Source organism: Lissotriton vulgaris, chromosome 10, assembly GCF_964263255.1.
Source record: "Lissotriton vulgaris chromosome 10, aLisVul1.2, whole genome shotgun sequence".
In the NCBI taxonomy this organism is placed as follows: Eukaryota; Metazoa; Chordata; class Amphibia; order Caudata; family Salamandridae; genus Lissotriton; species Lissotriton vulgaris.
The window spans coordinates 1,096,266,540-1,096,283,255 of record NC_141698.1 but is presented as its reverse complement, the minus strand read 5'-3'; the positions used below and the strand labels follow the sequence as shown (position 1 = coordinate 1,096,283,255).

At 48.6% G+C, this 16,716-nt stretch overlaps 1 long non-coding RNA gene across 1 annotated transcript; it reads left to right on the top strand.

The window, feature by feature from the left end:
• Window positions 1-1,149: 1,149 nt before the first annotated feature.
• Window positions 1,150-1,846, top strand: LOC147689375 (uncharacterized). Its single transcript, XR_015300609.1, has 3 exons — window positions 1,150-1,185; window positions 1,286-1,326; window positions 1,644-1,846. It is a non-coding gene; the product is annotated as an uncharacterized LOC147689375 (long non-coding RNA).
• Window positions 1,847-16,716: the final 14,870 nt, after the last annotated feature.

The window sequence follows — 16,716 nt, the reverse complement described above, 5'->3', positions numbered from 1 at the left end:
TGTGCAAACAATTGGGGACAACCTCGGGACAGAGAGCTAACAGCTCCCTACTCTCATATCGTATCCTAGGGGGTGATAAGCGGCCAGAGTCCTTAGCCCCGCGCCCCGTCCTGTCGCGGACGGGCGCAGACGGGCTGGACTTTGGCTCGACTTCGGCTCGCTTCCGGCGCGCCCGCTGCACGCGTCCGCTGCGCGGACGCGGTCCTCTACACATTTAAGGGAGGGGTAGGGGCGACTAGAGCGCAGATCTTAGAGCCCTGAGCCCGGAAGTGATGGGCTCCTCCTCCACCCTCCGCAACAAACGCCCAAGATGGACGCGGCGGACCGGGGCGGGAGTTTAGTCAATCACAGTACCCCTAGATCAGCCACCAGGTGAGGCACAGTATTTAAAAATTACACAGCAATACACTCAAATTTTAAAATTAGCTTCAATCGCCAACATTAAAAAACGCTATTACTTCAGCGCTGCAGTGCAAGCTATGTACACACAGCGTCAGCGGAATAAGGACAGCCACTGCCACCGGCTGACCTCAGCTCCACAGCGCGAGTGCACAAAAAGGGAGTATTTATGTGAATCAGGTACAGCGTGACTAGAGCGCAGATCTTAGAGCCCTGAGCCCGGAAGTGATGGGCTCCTCCTCCACCCTCCGCAACAAACGCCCAAGATGGACGCGGCGGACCGGGGCGGGAGTTTAGTCAATCACAGTACCCCTAGATCAGCCACCAGGTGAGGCACAGTACCTTAAAAGTACCTTAAATGAATCCACACAGCAAACGGTGAACGCTGTCTCCAAACTGGATTTTTCTTTAGAAAAAAAAAATAAAAGAAGAAAATAGACGGGTCCTGTTTAAGCTTCAGGCTTGATATCCCGATCGTCGCCAGATTATGTAGTAATCAAGCAGAGACTTCTTGATGGTTAGATCCAGTTTATTCTTAGGAGACAGCTTACACAACCACCACGAATAGATGCACAGCTGTAACTGTTACTAGTAGAACATTACACTCCCAAGGATCCCTAAGAATCCCCAGGCAGGAAGAACCAAAACAATTCTAAATAGAACATGGAAAGGGAGTACATGAATATGTGGAGAGTAAAGCATGAAATGGAATACTACAGTAGTCATTCAGTGACTCCTTCACGGTCCGACCGTTGTTTGTGAAGTCACAAACATTTCTAGCTGTTGGTGAGTACGTGCCTCCTATTAATTATTGGTATGTTATTTCTTGTTTAGACTTTGGCTCCTTCGTGTAATTTGTAGTGACACGGAGATTTCATTTTTACAGTGAGCTTTTTGGAGTCATAGAACCTTTGTATTCGCTTCTCAGTAAGTTTACCCGTTTTTTACACTATATTCACCTATCTTTATCACGAGTATGGAGTGATGCTTTAGTCCTGGATTGATCTATTTTTGTTAGTAGACTGGTGGTCTGCACGGTGATCCTTCGCACTGCATGCTGCTCCTATATGCACTTCTAACCTTAATCACGTGGTTTCCTCATGTTTCAGTACTGGTCTTTTTCACTTTTGATAATGCGCTTGGCTGCTTTGTTGCATCATTGGGCAAAGTTCTCTAATCTTTTTGCTGAGTCCTGTTTATTATTCTTTGCTTTTACTAAAGATGATGATTTCTATTGTTGGTAGATTCCCCCTGATGAAGGGCTTTCCCGCTATGCCCGAAATGCATTGGGATTTTTAAACGTTTGGATGCTGCTGTGAAGCACCTCGCATTTATGTTCCACCCACCTTATTTTGAAGAACGTGAATAAAACTTCTTCGGAGATAAGATACCAAGACGTGCAATTTCGGAATTATTTTGTGCACTGTTCTGTTCCATTTGATGCTGTTCTAACTATGATGTACTGATTCACATACTATATTTCTTATTGGATTACATAATTGTTGTAGCGTCCTTTTGACGCCTTTCGTAGTGCATTGGGTTACCCCAGATAACTGTCTGGGAACTTTTACTCGTGTCTTGTCCCAGAAGGCTTGCAGGGCCTCTCACCCGTTGCACACACTGCTGTAAAAACTTTGATTCACTGTGTTGCGTTGATTTAATTTTGATTACCTTTGATTATTGAGTGCATTAAGGCTGCTATCACTATTACTGTTTTTACACTGACAATTTGACATAGCAATCAAGCTTTTGTTAGTCATTAGTCTGGCCTACGTGCTAATTATCTTATATTATTGTGTAGGCGCACATTTTTTCTCCTAAGCATATACTGGTAACTGTAACTGATGTTACTATGTAACAATGTTCTGAAACAATGTCCTTTCTCATGTAAAGCGCTCTGATACCTCTGGGTCTAGCCAGAGCTATATAAAACTTATTTTGTTACAAATATGATTATTATACCTTCATTGCATCCCAATTAATTTAAGGAAGACAACAGGAAGTACTCCCGAGGTCGGGCTTATATCCTCCCCCACCCGCCCACCGGTAAAAAAATGGTGGGGAGCCAAGGCAAATGGCCAATTAGGTCAAGGGAGCCATGGGTAAAAAAAGTTTGGGAACCACTGTAATAGGGCATTGTCAGACATTCTGCAAGCCAGGTGTTTGAACTTAGTAAGACATAAATAGTCTAACAAATTGAAGCAGACAATATAGGATGAACAGTGGCTTTATTGTTGTGGCCAAACACAAGAAGTGTTTGTAATAGTAAGCACAGACTTGCGCACTACAAATACCTGCACAGGACATACCACACACTAGCCAGCATGAGCAGAATAGGATTAGTGGACACCACCGCCTGTAGGAGATGTGCTGTTCCTGCGGCGGGGTTTCTCTACTTGGCATGGGAATGAGCTGGTCTATTTATGCACTGGGAGAGCTTGTTTAGTGTACTGAATGAAGTGATGAAATTTCAACTAGAGCCATCCCTAATGATGGCCCTATTAGTATCTGTCAAAACAAGTTGTCAGTGATGGATACGATAATTTGAGTACGGTCAGCATATGAAAGTGCTAGAAAACCGCAGGAACGTATCAGTTCAGCGGGAAGGGCAACATACAGATTGAAAAGATTGGGGCTCAACTAGGACCCCTGAAGTACCCTGCAAGGAAGACACAAGGCCTTGGCTGTAAAGCCACCACAGCTGACAACCTGCTAGTGAAGAAGGATTGGCAGAGATTAATGACTTTCCCACGGACACTTACCCAATGAAGATGCTGTACCAGGTGCACAGGTGAAACAGTCTCAAAGGCTGCTGATAGATCCAGCACCCCCAGGATGCTCGCCCCACCCTGATCCACCGAGCATCTGAGCCTACCCGTGTCAGCAACTAGTGCTGTTTCTGTACTATGGCTACTTCTGAAGACGTTCTGTAGGGGTCAAGAATGTCACATGTCTTGATGAGCTTCACTAGTTCCTGATTAATGTATTTATCCAAGATTTTGGCAGGAGTGGGGGACGAGGCTTCGACGCACTGCAGCATGGCCGCCTGTTGAAGGGACTCTGCAGGCCAGTCTTCCCAATCTTAAAAATCACCACGTAGGCGCAGGTCCTGCTGACATAAATGTTGAAGGGACTCTGCAGGCCAGTCTTCCCAATCTTAAAAATCACCACGTAGCGCAGGTCCTGCTGACATAAAAACCCCGCTACCATGAGCTAAAAACAGCGGGACTGCCTGGATGAATTTCCAGCCGTGCTGCAAAGCCGGCAGACACTAAAAACTGCTGGTGTGTGCCACGGCCGCCACACTCCGCAAGACCCAGTAGCTGCTCCAGCCGGCCGGGCACCCTACATGAAGAGAAGACACCAATTTACATCCGGGGGCACAGGGGTCGGCTGGCGGAAGGCGGTTCCGGAGCGCGGTACATTTGCTAGAGCTGGCCTGCATATACGTAAGAGAGCCCAAGTGGAAGGCGTGTGCGCGCATCCTCGTGGCAACTGAGGCTGCGGCTGGCGAGATCAGAGGCGAGCCAAAGATCGCTTTTGAAGTTGCCCGCTGTTGCAGACCTACGTGGGAGTGTGAGCCGGAGCTGGGACCGCTGGTGGCGAACTGAAGACGCCGCTGAGAAAAGGTGCGGTGAGTGGGGCTGAGTCCACTGCTGGGTGGGGTTGGGCTGAGCTGTGCCGCTTAGGCCTGGGCCCCATTTCAGTGCCTGATGGCTGCAGGAGCAGGGATAATGTGGTGTAGGTATGGACACCACCTGCCCTTCACTGGGCCTTGGCCCGCTCTTACACAGGGGTTGCTTCTGTGCAGGCATCAGCGGCATGAGGTGGGGGGGGCTGAGGTGGGTCGTGGTCATCTAGCTAGCCCCCCCTGCAGGGGGTGTTCCGGCTGTACTTGGTATTGCTAGGACTCCTTCTCCAGCTCGGCGGCCTGCTAAGGCCCCCCTCATCCTGCACTGAGGTTGGAAAGATGACCCTGGCCCCCTGCTCTGCATCCGCAGTTTGCATCAGGCTCTGCATATCTGGTGTGTACATGTAATGCACTAACTACATTGCGTCAGCATTGGAGTGGAGTGAAGGCACACATTACGGCAGCGCGACTCTTCCGCTGGGGCAATCAGGGACAGACTGTTCCTCACCGAGGCTATGTATTGAGGCGAGCTCTGCACGTGGCCTAGAACCAGCTGCCTTGTTGGGATATGCTACCAGGCGTGCTCTGCCAACCTGCTTGCCCACGCAGGAGGAGTGCATCTTTGTCACTGGTGCGCATTACTATGTCTATTGCCTACGGGATGGGGGCTATCTTGAACCCCCCACTTCACGATCATCCTGTCTGATTGCGGGGCGGGTCTTCCCTTGGTTTTCATTCTCAGCTGAGTCACAAACTGCACTATTTGTCCCTAAGTGCATGTGGGGTGGTACACTGCGGCTGGGCTGCCGACAAACCTCGCTGCTCAAGGCGTGGGCGTGGACTATCAGCTCAGTCGGATTCATGGCTGGCTGCGATATTGGGCTTGCTATCATGGGTAAGACAGATCCTAAGCAGCCCAAGATCCCATTCGAGAGCAAACGCCAAACACGCACCACAGAGGTGACAATGGAACTAGACGCCACCCAGGGCCCTAAGGAGATGGTGGACCAACCAGAAGAAGATATGCGTTCTATCCTGCTCGATGTGCGCTCCAGCCTCAAAACCATAGACAATAAGATTGATGTATTAACCTCAAGCCTTGATGTTGTCAAAAAGTGGGTGGATGTGCACGAAACTTGCCTGGATGTCCTGGAAAACAGATTGTCAGACACCCAAGACTCTCAATCTGAGTCTCGAGTGCAAATCCTAAGCATGGAGAAAGTACTTGCGGTCATTAAGGCTAAGAACAGGGATTTGGAGGCGCCTTCACGACGGAACAACATCAGAATTCTTGGCCTTCCAGAATCAACAGCAATTCCAAAAATGGAACCCTTCATTATTACACATCAGGGCAACCAACTGTCCTTCTTCCCTGACTACACTCCTGCTGTACAAGCTGCACGCAGGGAGTTCACACCAGCGAAAAGACTCCTAAAGGAACGCTTCCATCCCCGATGCCATGTTGTATCCGCATCTGTCAGCGGAAATCACCCTCATGCTCTTCGCAGCATTCCGCTCCCGAACCGAATTTGAGCGACAATGACTATCTGATGCCGACTCACCAGATCTCTACAACATTTACCCGGTTGTAATGTTATTGCTCCTTGCAAATTGGGTCTTTGGCCCGCTCCTTTCACATTGTTATACTTGTTGTGTTACTGGCCAACAAAGACCAATGTTTTTTTTTTCAAATCTTTTTTTTTAATTGGTTTACAGCACAACACATGCACAGCTTACATGAATGATCAATTTCCACAACTTGCATCATATTAACAGTTCCAACATCCTCATGGTCTTCCTTACTGAGCCATTATTGCTTTACAATTTTAACATAGTAGTCTCCCCTCCACAGTTAACTTCTCAATAGGCTCATGAATGCGCTAGTGTGAGCATATTGGTAGTTTTTTCAATGCCTAAGGTTGCGGATACAAGTCGTACAATTTACAATAAGCCATCACAATCAAACACCATCCCCCCTCCCTCTGCCGCCAGTGTGTCTAGGTCTCTGATCACCTATCACAGTAATATTGTCAGTTCCTTCGTGTCTCAATTCAGGATAGTTGGGGGACAATATGGATTAGTTACTTACCTGTAATCCTAGTTCTCATCCAGGGGTATACTCATCAAAGTCATAATCTATGAATAATCCCCGTCCATGTGCGGGATCCCGGAGCATATAGAAAATACATATAAATATATATGTATAAATATGTGAACCATATAATTGCAGCCTAAAAAACATTTTCTAACTGGCAAAAGTGCCGCAAAATTACATAAATTAGTATACATACAGTAGTACTCTTCCAAACCCTAAGGAAGAAAGAGAGCAGAAAACATTTGTATACAACAATGCTTTATTGCCATAGGAAAACCTGTAATTGCAGGCATTTGCCAGTAGGCTGCAGTAGAGTATAAAGCAAACAGAGAAAACTGCCACCTTGCCTTTAAGGCATTAGAGTAGGGGTACCGTGCCTTTAAGACCTGAAGGCAACCCCCTGCTCCCATGGTGCACCACAGGTGACAGTTGGGTCAGTTCTTTTTGGAGGTGAATAACACCTGAGGAGATCCATAATAAAACATCTCATAACTTTGTAACTGCTCGTCCAGGGAGGTGGGCGGGAGCTTATGACTTTGATGAGTATACCCCTGGATGAGATCTAGGATTACAGGTAAGTAACTAATCCTTCTCATCCAGGGGATACTCATCAATAGTCATAATCTATGAATAGATTAGCAAGCTCATACCCAAAATCTCGCGGACGAGCAAGAAGTGTAAAAAACTTCACAGAAAAGCTAAGACATATATTGACAATACATCTTAAGCAAACAAGTTCCTTAAAGAGGCCTGCCCTACTCTGGCATCGGCCTGAGTATCTAAGTCCAGGCAATAATGGCGGGCAAAGGTATGGACAGACCGCCAAGTTGCCGCTTTACAAATTTCAGAAATAGGAACATTACGAAGGAGAGCTGTAGTGGAAGCTTTCCCTCTGGTAGAATGTGCATGTGGTCTACCCAGCAAGGTTTTGTTAGCTAGTTGATAAGCAAAAGCTATACAGGAGACAATCCAGCGAGAAATTGACCGTTTGGAAGCTGACAGACCAGTATTAGTACTGCCATAGTTAACAAAAAGCCGGTCAGACTTTCTCAGACGCAGGGTTTTTGACAAGTAAAACTTCAGGACCCTCCGGAGATCAAGGGAGTGTAATGACCTCTCCGGGGGAGTGGAAGGATTAGGAAAAAAGGTAGGTAAGGTAATAGACTGGTTGATATGAAAATCTGAAACCACCTTAGGCAGGAAACTTGGGTGTGTTCTTAAAACCACCCTATTGGCATGAAAAACTGTGTAAGGTTCCTTGCAACACAAGGCCTGGATTTCGCTGACCCTACGGGCAGAGGTAATCGCCACTAAAAAAGCAGCTTTCCAGGTCAAGTGCTGCAAAGAGGCCTTATGGATAGGCTCGAAAGGAGCACTCATCAGTTTAGTCAGTACAATATTCAGCTCCCAGGGAGGAGAGGGAGACCTCACCGGTGGGAAGACTTTTTTCAGGCCTTCTAGGAAATCCTTATCTACAGGCATAAGGAAGAAAGATGTTTGACTGGGAGACTTCCTGTATGCTGTGAAGGCAGCTAAATGAACCCTGATGGAGGGGTATTTCAATCCTGATTCCGCTAAATGCAGTAAATATGGAAGAATCACCTGCTCTTGACCATGTATCGGGTCAAGAGAGTGCTCACGGCACCATAAGAAGAACCTCTTCCACTTGAAAGCGTAGCACTTCCTAGTGGAGGGTCGTTTCGATTCCTTAAGAATATTCATGCAGTCTGCTGGAAGGTCTAGATGTCCATACTGGATGACCTCAGGAGCCATGCCGTCAAGCGAAGAGAAGGAAGGTTGGGGTGCAACACCTTCCCCTGGTCTTTGGTCAGCAAGTCTGGACGGCATGGTTGTCGCCGGTGAGGAACCTCCGACATCTGAAGAAGATCGGGGTACCACCACTGGCGTGGCCACTCTGGTGCTTTCAGGATCATTCTGGTGTTGGTCCTGTAGAACTTTTGGATCACCGCCGGGATCAGAGGCAGGGGAGGAAAGGCGTAGAGTAACGTCTGAGACCAGTTGATCAAAAGGCCATTCCCCAGTGATCCCTGTTGGGGGAACCTGGAGGCGAAGACGGGGCATTTTGTGTTTGCCGCGTCTGCGAACAGGTCTACGTCCGGTACGCCCCAACACCAAAAAACCTCTTGAGCCACTTCCTCGTTGAGCACCCAATCGTGCGCTTCTACGAAGACTCTGCTGAGGCAGTCTGCTTGGACGTTTTGAATCCCTGGTAGATGAACTGCCACGATGGATAGGCCTCTTGCTAGGAGCCAATGCCAGATCGCTTGTGCTTCCAGAGACAAGACTCTCAACCTCGTGCCTCCCTGCTTGTTCAGATAGAACATAGTTGTTGTGTTGTCCGTCTGAACCTGTAGGTGGTTGGTGCGCAGAGCAGGATAAAGAGACTTGAGAGCAAGATGAACTCACAAGAAGAACCCCCACGGTGTGCCCAAAAACAGGGACGCACTCACTCTGTTTGTGCGCTATTCACATCCAAATGTGGATGACCCACAGTTTTTACTTACTGTATGGGCCAAGATTATTGCCGTGGGCGGGGACATGGTAATTTGGGGAGGCGATTTCAATGTTGTTTTAGACAGGCTAGGCACCCCATGTAATCCTCATCAAAAAGCTACACTGCAGTTAAATAACATCATACTTGATCACGTTCTTGTTGGTATCTGGCGCAGGTAGACACCCCGATGTCATGGAGGACAGCTGCATTACTTCCTATCACAGCGCCTGATTCAGACTGGACTATTGGCTAGTTACGTATGATGTCGCAACCTGGACCGTAGACGTGCTACAGTTACCATGCACACTCTCGGACCATGCCCGGTTGTGCTTCAGTGGAAGGTTCCTCATACTTCCCCACACATATTCAGTTGGCGGCTTCCCCCACATGCTCTGTTAGATGCTGCATTTAAAGAGGAAATGAAGCTTGAACTTATGCACTTCTCTACTAATGAAGGATCTCTCCTTGTTTGTGGGAGGCCTTCAATGCAGTCATAGGAGGGGCTTGTATCTCTAAGGTATCAGGAGTACATGGGTCCATTTGCTCGAGTCTTACCAAACTTGAGCAGGATATCAAATCTCTGAAGTTGCTCTAATTCAGCTCCGGTGACCCTAAACTACTAGCTTCTATACGAAGTACCATATCCAAATTCAAAACCGAAGAGGGAAACCAGGTGTCTTCAAAAGAATGCTAGGTCACGGAGTTACGGAGAGGGCGATAGGCCAGGGAAAACCCTGGCCAATGCACTTAAACAACGGACAACACCCAACTTTATTGCTGAGCTTGCTGATAATGACGCCTCCCTTATTGGAGGTCAAGTGGCCACCCATGAACATCTGACCAAATTCTATTCTTCACTCTATACTGCCAAACAGTGGACACCCAACCCAGACTTAGGCGACTACCTAGACTCACTAGAGCTCTTATGGCTTAGTGCCTTCCACAGAGAATACTTGGGCGAACCAATTTCAGTAGACAACATTACGCAGGTGATAAGAGGCCTCCCAAGCAGGAAGGTCCCTGGGCTGGATAGGTTGACTACACTATTCTATAAGACATATGCAGAATTACTTGCGCCCCGTCTTCTAGATATCTATCAAGAATCGCTGGAGGTTGGGGAGCTGGTGCCGACCATGAGAGAGGCTGTAATCATTACCCTATTGAATCCGGATAAGACAGCAACTCACGGTGACTCTTACAGACCCCTTTCATTAATTAATGTTGATGCAAAAATTCTGGTTAACCCTTTCGCTGCTGATGACGAGCTCAGCTCGTCATCACCCACGGGTGTCGTGTGCTGATGACGAGCTGAGCTCGTCATGAAGAGTGGGAATCAGAGTAATTCAGCACAGCGCAAAAATCCCCGCAGCAGCCATGTGGTTAAATTGATAGCTGATAGACTGCAGCCGTTAATGCCTCTTATAGCTTGGCCGGATCAATCTGGCTTTATACCGGGCAGGTCGCCAGCCCACAACCTGCGCACCTTCTTTTCTACACTCCACCAAATTGATCCCAACTCCCAGCTGTTGCAGTATTTCTGGACGACGCCACAGAGTTTGATTCTTTGGAATGGCCACCTTGTTCACCATTTTGCCCAGATTGGGTTTCAGCCCAAATTTCATTAAATTGATCAGTTTACAATATACCAAACCCATTGCCCGGCTCCAAACCAATGGTTTATTTCAGACCCCTTACCTGTCACCTGTGGAACCAGGCAGGGGTGCACCCTGTCACCCCTTCCGTTTGCAGTGGCAATGGAGCCATTGGCTGCTAGGATTCGTCAGCATCACTCTCTGCCCGTGGTCAGGTCTTTACGGATAGAAATCCTAACATCTCAATGTATGCCGATAATATCACGCTATATATTAGGAAACTGGACGACATCCTAAACCCAGTGCTGTGGGGAATACTCTGCTTCGGCGGTATGTCTGACATAAAAATAAACTGGACGAAGTCTTTCATCTTGCCCCTTACAGATGCCCCACTGGAGACCATACTGGAATTCCCAATGACATGGGCGGATGACGCTGTGGATTATCTGAGTGACTGGCTCAGCAGAGACCTATAACAAATTTGGTGCTTGAACTTTAGCAGATTACTCAAATGGTTTGAAGACAAGGTTAAATTCTGGATGGCGCTGCCTCTGACGGGCAGAATTGCCATATTGAAAATGATTGTCCTCCCCCAAGCTGTTATATCTTTTTGTGAATATACCTATACCACTGACTCAGGCCTTTTTTAAATCCCTACAATCTATCACGATTGCTACGATCTGGGCTGGAGGCCAACCCAGAGTAAGCTGAGAATTGCTAACTCACCGACAATCGCAAAGGGGGTCTAAGAGCACCTGACCTCGAACTCTATGTGCTGAGTGCACAGGCACAATTTCTTTATTATTGGGTACAACCCATCCCATTTAAACCTCATGTGGCCACCGAAAAGGACATAGCTGACCCCATTCCACTGCACGTGGCTGTGTATCAACCCTACCACAGAAATTCTAACGAAATCAATACAGTTGAGACCATAAGATGGGTTTGGGAAGGGCTGAGAAAGCGGACAGATGCCCCTTTTCTGTATGCACCCTCTACACCACTTGCGTCACACCCATATTTTCCCTTTTTACACGACAAGGGTGCCATAGATCGGGTCCGGAAAATGGGTATATCAATGCTAGATGACCTCAACCCACAGGGGAAGTTAACTGCCTGCTGGCCAGGATGGGGGGGGGCAGATACCGGTTCTGGAATTGTTCCTATACTATCAATTAAGGGCCACCTGTAAAACATTACACCCTTAATTTTCAGCATCCCATGCCACCATGAAGCCGTTAGAACACTATTGGTCACATCGTCCTCTCGCAAATTGGTCACCAGGCTCTATACTCACACTCAAGCACACACACTATGGATTGCTTTGAAAGCTTTGCAGCACTGAAGGTCGGAACTGGTGGACCAGCCCACGGATGAACAGTGGTCATTCTGCTGCTCACAACTACAACACCTATCCCCGAACTATAGGCTGAGGCTTATACATTTTAAATTCCTACATCGATATTATTTTACCCTCTTACAGTTATTTAAATTAAAGCTGCAGGCTGATTCATGGTGCTGGAAGTGTAAGCGTGAAGGGGACGCCTTCATACACATAGCATGGGTATGCCCAGCCATCTCTAAATTCTGGGGGGAGGTATGTGATACCATACAAGTCATCACTGGACAAACATTGGCGTGCTCCCCATTAGTTACACTGCAGGGCTATGTTGAGGAGACCACACCAGGGCTGCGCTGCCTTACTGCTATGTTGCTGCTTCTAGAAAAGCGCAGACTGGCTATACATTGGGGAACCCCTAAGTATCCTCGAGTTCTGTAGCGGATCCGGGATATTGCCTATTGTCAGAAACAGCTGGCGACTTACTGGGACCTTATGCCCATGGCGTGTCACCCAAAAGATATCTGGAAACCCTTCACGACTTGGCTCAGGGAAAGCGACGCTACCTCCCGTGACTTCAGGCCACCGATGACTGCTAGCTCTCTGGAGGCATCCCAATAGTTACCTTGCCACCACATATTCCATGTATGACACCCTTTCATTAGTAATGCAGACCCTTATGTGGGCTCCTGGACTTGGTGACATATTGTTAACTCTCTACTTCACTAAGACGCTACAATATCCTGGGATTGATCTGCCTGCGTGTTTTATTTATTTATTTTTTATTTGCTATCTAATCTTGATGCCCACTGCAATGCTGACTGCTTTGATGTCTTTGAAGTCACATTTTAGTATTACACTGTATATCTATGTGTCCTGATGATATGATATCGTCTGTTTTAAGGAATCCTCAAACTGTGATATCGGAGTTGCTGTCTACTGTGCAAAGCATTTCTGTATATGTTTTACTCATATATGTCTGATAAAATAAAACATAAAAAATAAAAAAAAGATTTTGGCAGGAGTGGCCAGTTCCCTATAACACAGGTCAGAGTAGAAATGCCTACCGGCAAGTTAAACTTAAAATGACAGCAAGGGCAGCTAAAAGGTTTTTCATGAATTAAATTGGCCCTAAAGCAATATCCTTCCCACAGGGACGTCGCTCATGGAACTGCATCCGAAAGTTACACGCTAAGGCAACTTCAAGGTAATATGTGCTAGAACAGGCAGCATTCCTGGTGTCATCCAGACGTGGACAGACAATGACGGTCCTTGCCTTATGCGTGCCCTTGGCATGCCAGCAGCACATTTGACCTGTCATGTGTTCTAAATTAGCAAGGTTATAGTACTTGTGTCTACTACTAGTATCCAGGTATTAGTATCCACAGCCATTGTACTTGTGTATGGTTCACATTAGTATCTCAGTAGCAGTCGCTCCCCACGCTCCCTGCTCTACTCTTGGTATTGTTTGGGCTGCGCTCTTTGCTATCATCAGAGAATTTCACATCTGCTGGCTGCTGTGTATATTTGCGCTGTATTGCGATAACCTTTGCCGAATTGTAGAAATAAGTATAGATTTAGCGCTCGCTGTGTTGCCCTGATTTAAAAGTGCATTGCTTGTGTTGTGCTTTGACTATTTGTAGCGCTTTATTCAACTTTATTCAAAGATTGTCTAAGCTGCTTGATTTTGGCTTTGTGCCCCAGCCTCTCTCTAGTTTCGTTTTTGCTGCTGCTGCCATTTTGTTGTTGTTGTGCCTCGGAGCCCGTCCCCTACACCTCGCCCCCGCCTCCCAGCTGATCCTCCCTCGCCCCTCCCCCTCCACTTCTCCACTTATGACAGATGCATTTACGCGCAGCGTTCACGCGCAGCGGTCGCACCCCATGCGCCGAAGGTGCGCCAAAGGTAAGCCCGTTTACGCCCGTCCGCGCCTGGACCGCGCCCAGCGCCAGACCCCCTGGTTCTCGCAAAACCCACTCCTCCCGCATAACGTATGACGCCGCCACCCTCTTTGCCCTTAACCCCGGACGCACACCACAATGCTGCGAAGCTGCCCCAGGACGCGCCCACGGTCCCTTCGCCTGCCACTCCTGCAAGTTCGCCTGCATCAAGACCCACACCAAATCCTCCTCCTCGAAACACCGCCCGACTCTAACCACCTGAAGGGCATCCTGCTGAACACCCGCTCGGTCCACAGACACGCCACTGAACTCTGGGATCTACTCGACACTGCTTCACCGGACATCGCCTTCCTTACAGAAACCTGGACGAACGCATCATATACACTGATAGAAGATTGCTTGCCGTAGCGCTATATTTGTAAAAACTTTATCGAGTGCTTCATTTTAACTACTGAATCTCATGCGCAGGCTCAGGCTCCTTGTCTAGTTTTCATAGCCTTGATCCTAATCAAGCATTGCTCGCTTTTATGCATTGAAATTCGTAGCGCTTTGTTGTGAGAGTGTTTACAGATCCTCCATTTGTCTGTGTGCCCCTTCCTGTTCCCGATTTGTTTTTGCGGCCATCTTGTTGTTATTGTGATCCGGAGCCCCGTCCTCTCAGCCTCGCTCCCGCCTCCCAGCTGACCCTCCCTCCCACGGATTACATAGCCTGACCCCCGCCCTCTGAAGCGCTGTGACCGTCCTGGCGCTTCCAGAAGCGGTCGCTCCCGTGCTCCCTGCTCCTCTGTGGTATCGTTGGCTGCATTCCCTGCTTTCTCGCTTTGCAATTGTGTCCGCTAGCTGCTACTTGCATAGCGCTACACTGATAGAAGATTGCTTGCCATAGCGCTATATTTGTAAAAGCTTTATCGAGTGCTTCATTTTAACTACTGAATCTTATGCGCAGGCTCAGGCTCATTGTCTAGTTTTCATAGCCTTGATCCTAATCAAGCATTGCTCGCTTTTATGCATTGAAATTAGTAGCGCTTTGTTGTGAGAGTGTTTACAGATCCTCCATTTGTCTGTGTGCCCCTTCCTGTTGCCGATTTGTTTTTGCGGCCATCTTGTTGTTATTGTGATCCGGAGCCCCGTCCTCTCAGCCTCGCTCCCGCCTCCCAGCTGACCCTCCCTCGCCCCTCCCCACCCACTATCCTCATATGACAGATGCTTCTGCGCGCAGCGTCCACGCGCAGCGGTCGCGCCCCATGCGCGCCAATGGTAAGCCCGTCTACGCCCGTCGGCGCCTGGACCGCGCCCAGCGTCAGACCCCCTGGTCCCCGCCGTACCCAGCCCACTAGACTCACATATGATTCCGCAACTCTCCTCGCCCTCAACTCCGGACGCACACCACAATGCTGCGAAGCCACCCGAGGACGTACCCACGGCCCATTCGCCTGCCCTCTCCTGCAAGTTCAACTGCATCAGGACCCACACCAATTCCACTTACTCCAAACACAGCTCCGATTCTAACCACCTGAAGTGCATTCTGCTTAACACCCGCTCGGTCCACAGACACGCAACTGAACTCTGGGACCTACTCGACACTGCGTCACCGGACATCGCCTTCCTTACAGAAACATGGATGAACACATCATCAGCACCCGACATCGCCATAGCCATACCGGACGCTTACAAGATTATCCGTAAAGACCGCACCAAACAAACAGGAGGAGGCATTGCCATCATCCATAGGAACACCATCAAAATCACGACCAGCTCCGACGATAATCTTGCAACCGCCGAACATCTCCACTTTCAGATCCACACCAACCCTAGGACCACACTTAGAGGCACCCTCATCTACAGGCCTCCAGGAACCCGCACTCAATTCAGCGATGACATCACTGACTTCGTCAGCCCACATGCCCTCGCCTCCGAGAACTACATTCTTTTAGGAGACCTCAACTACCACCTTGAAAACAAACACAACAGCAACACCTCCACCCTTCTGGACAACCTGGCCAATCTCGGACTCAAACAACTTGTTGACACCCCCACCCATGTAGCCGGACACACGCTCGACCCTATCTTCACCTCCAGCAAGCACATTTCCTTCGATCGCACCACAGCTCTCCATTGGACGGACCATAGCTGTGTTCACTTCAGCTACAATACCACCCTGATCCACAACCTATTCCTCTGAGAAACTGGAACAAAATCACCTCCGACCAACTCCTCACATCACTCAACCAAAATCCTCCCACCCTCTCATTGGGCCCGAACCAAGCGGCCACCAATCTCAAGCAATGGATCACCCACAGTGCTGACGAATTAGCACCCCTGAAAAAGCACCAGATCAAACCAGGCAACAAAAAGGCTCCCTGGTTCAATGATGACCGTAAAAAATCCAAGAAACTATGCCGCACCCTGGAGAAAACATGGAGAAAAAACCCAACCACCGACAACATGGCCACCCTCAAGGCAGCCACCCGCAAACACCACCAACTGATTCGATCCACCAAGAAATCAGCATTCAAGGATCATCTCGACAACAACGCCCACAACAGCAAGGAACTTTTCAACATCGTCAAAGAATTGACCAACCCCACCGCAGCATCTAACAACATCACTCCCTCCCAAGAGCTCTGCGATGCGTTATCCTCCTTCTTCTACAACAAAATTGCCGACATTCACAACAGCTTCGAGAATACTCCCAGCGATCAAGCCTCCCCACCCCCCTCAGATCCTACACCGCCAACTAACAACCTCAATCACCACTGAAGACACCATACGCCTAATTAACTCAATCCACTCTGGCTCGCCAACCGACTCCTGCCCCCACCACATCTTCAACAAAGCTGACTCCATCATTGCACCCCATCTCCGTGATGTCATCAACTGCTCGTTCAATTCAGCCACCTTCCCAGAAAGCTGGAAACACGCCAATCTCAGCGCCCTCTTGAAGAAACCCACAGCAGACCCCTCCGAACTTAAAAACTACCGACCCATATCCCTCCTCCCTTTCCCCGCCAAAGTCATTGAGAAAGCCGTCAACAGCCAGCTCGCCGCCTTCCTTGAATCCAACAACTCCCTCAATCCCTCTAAATCCGGATTTCGAGCCAAACACAGCACCGAAACAGCCCTCATTGCAGCAACAGACGACATCCGAACACTACTGGATAACGGAGAAACAGCGGCCCTCATTCTACTCGACCTCTCCGCCGCTTTCGACACAGTCTGCCACAGCACCCTTATACAACGCCTCAG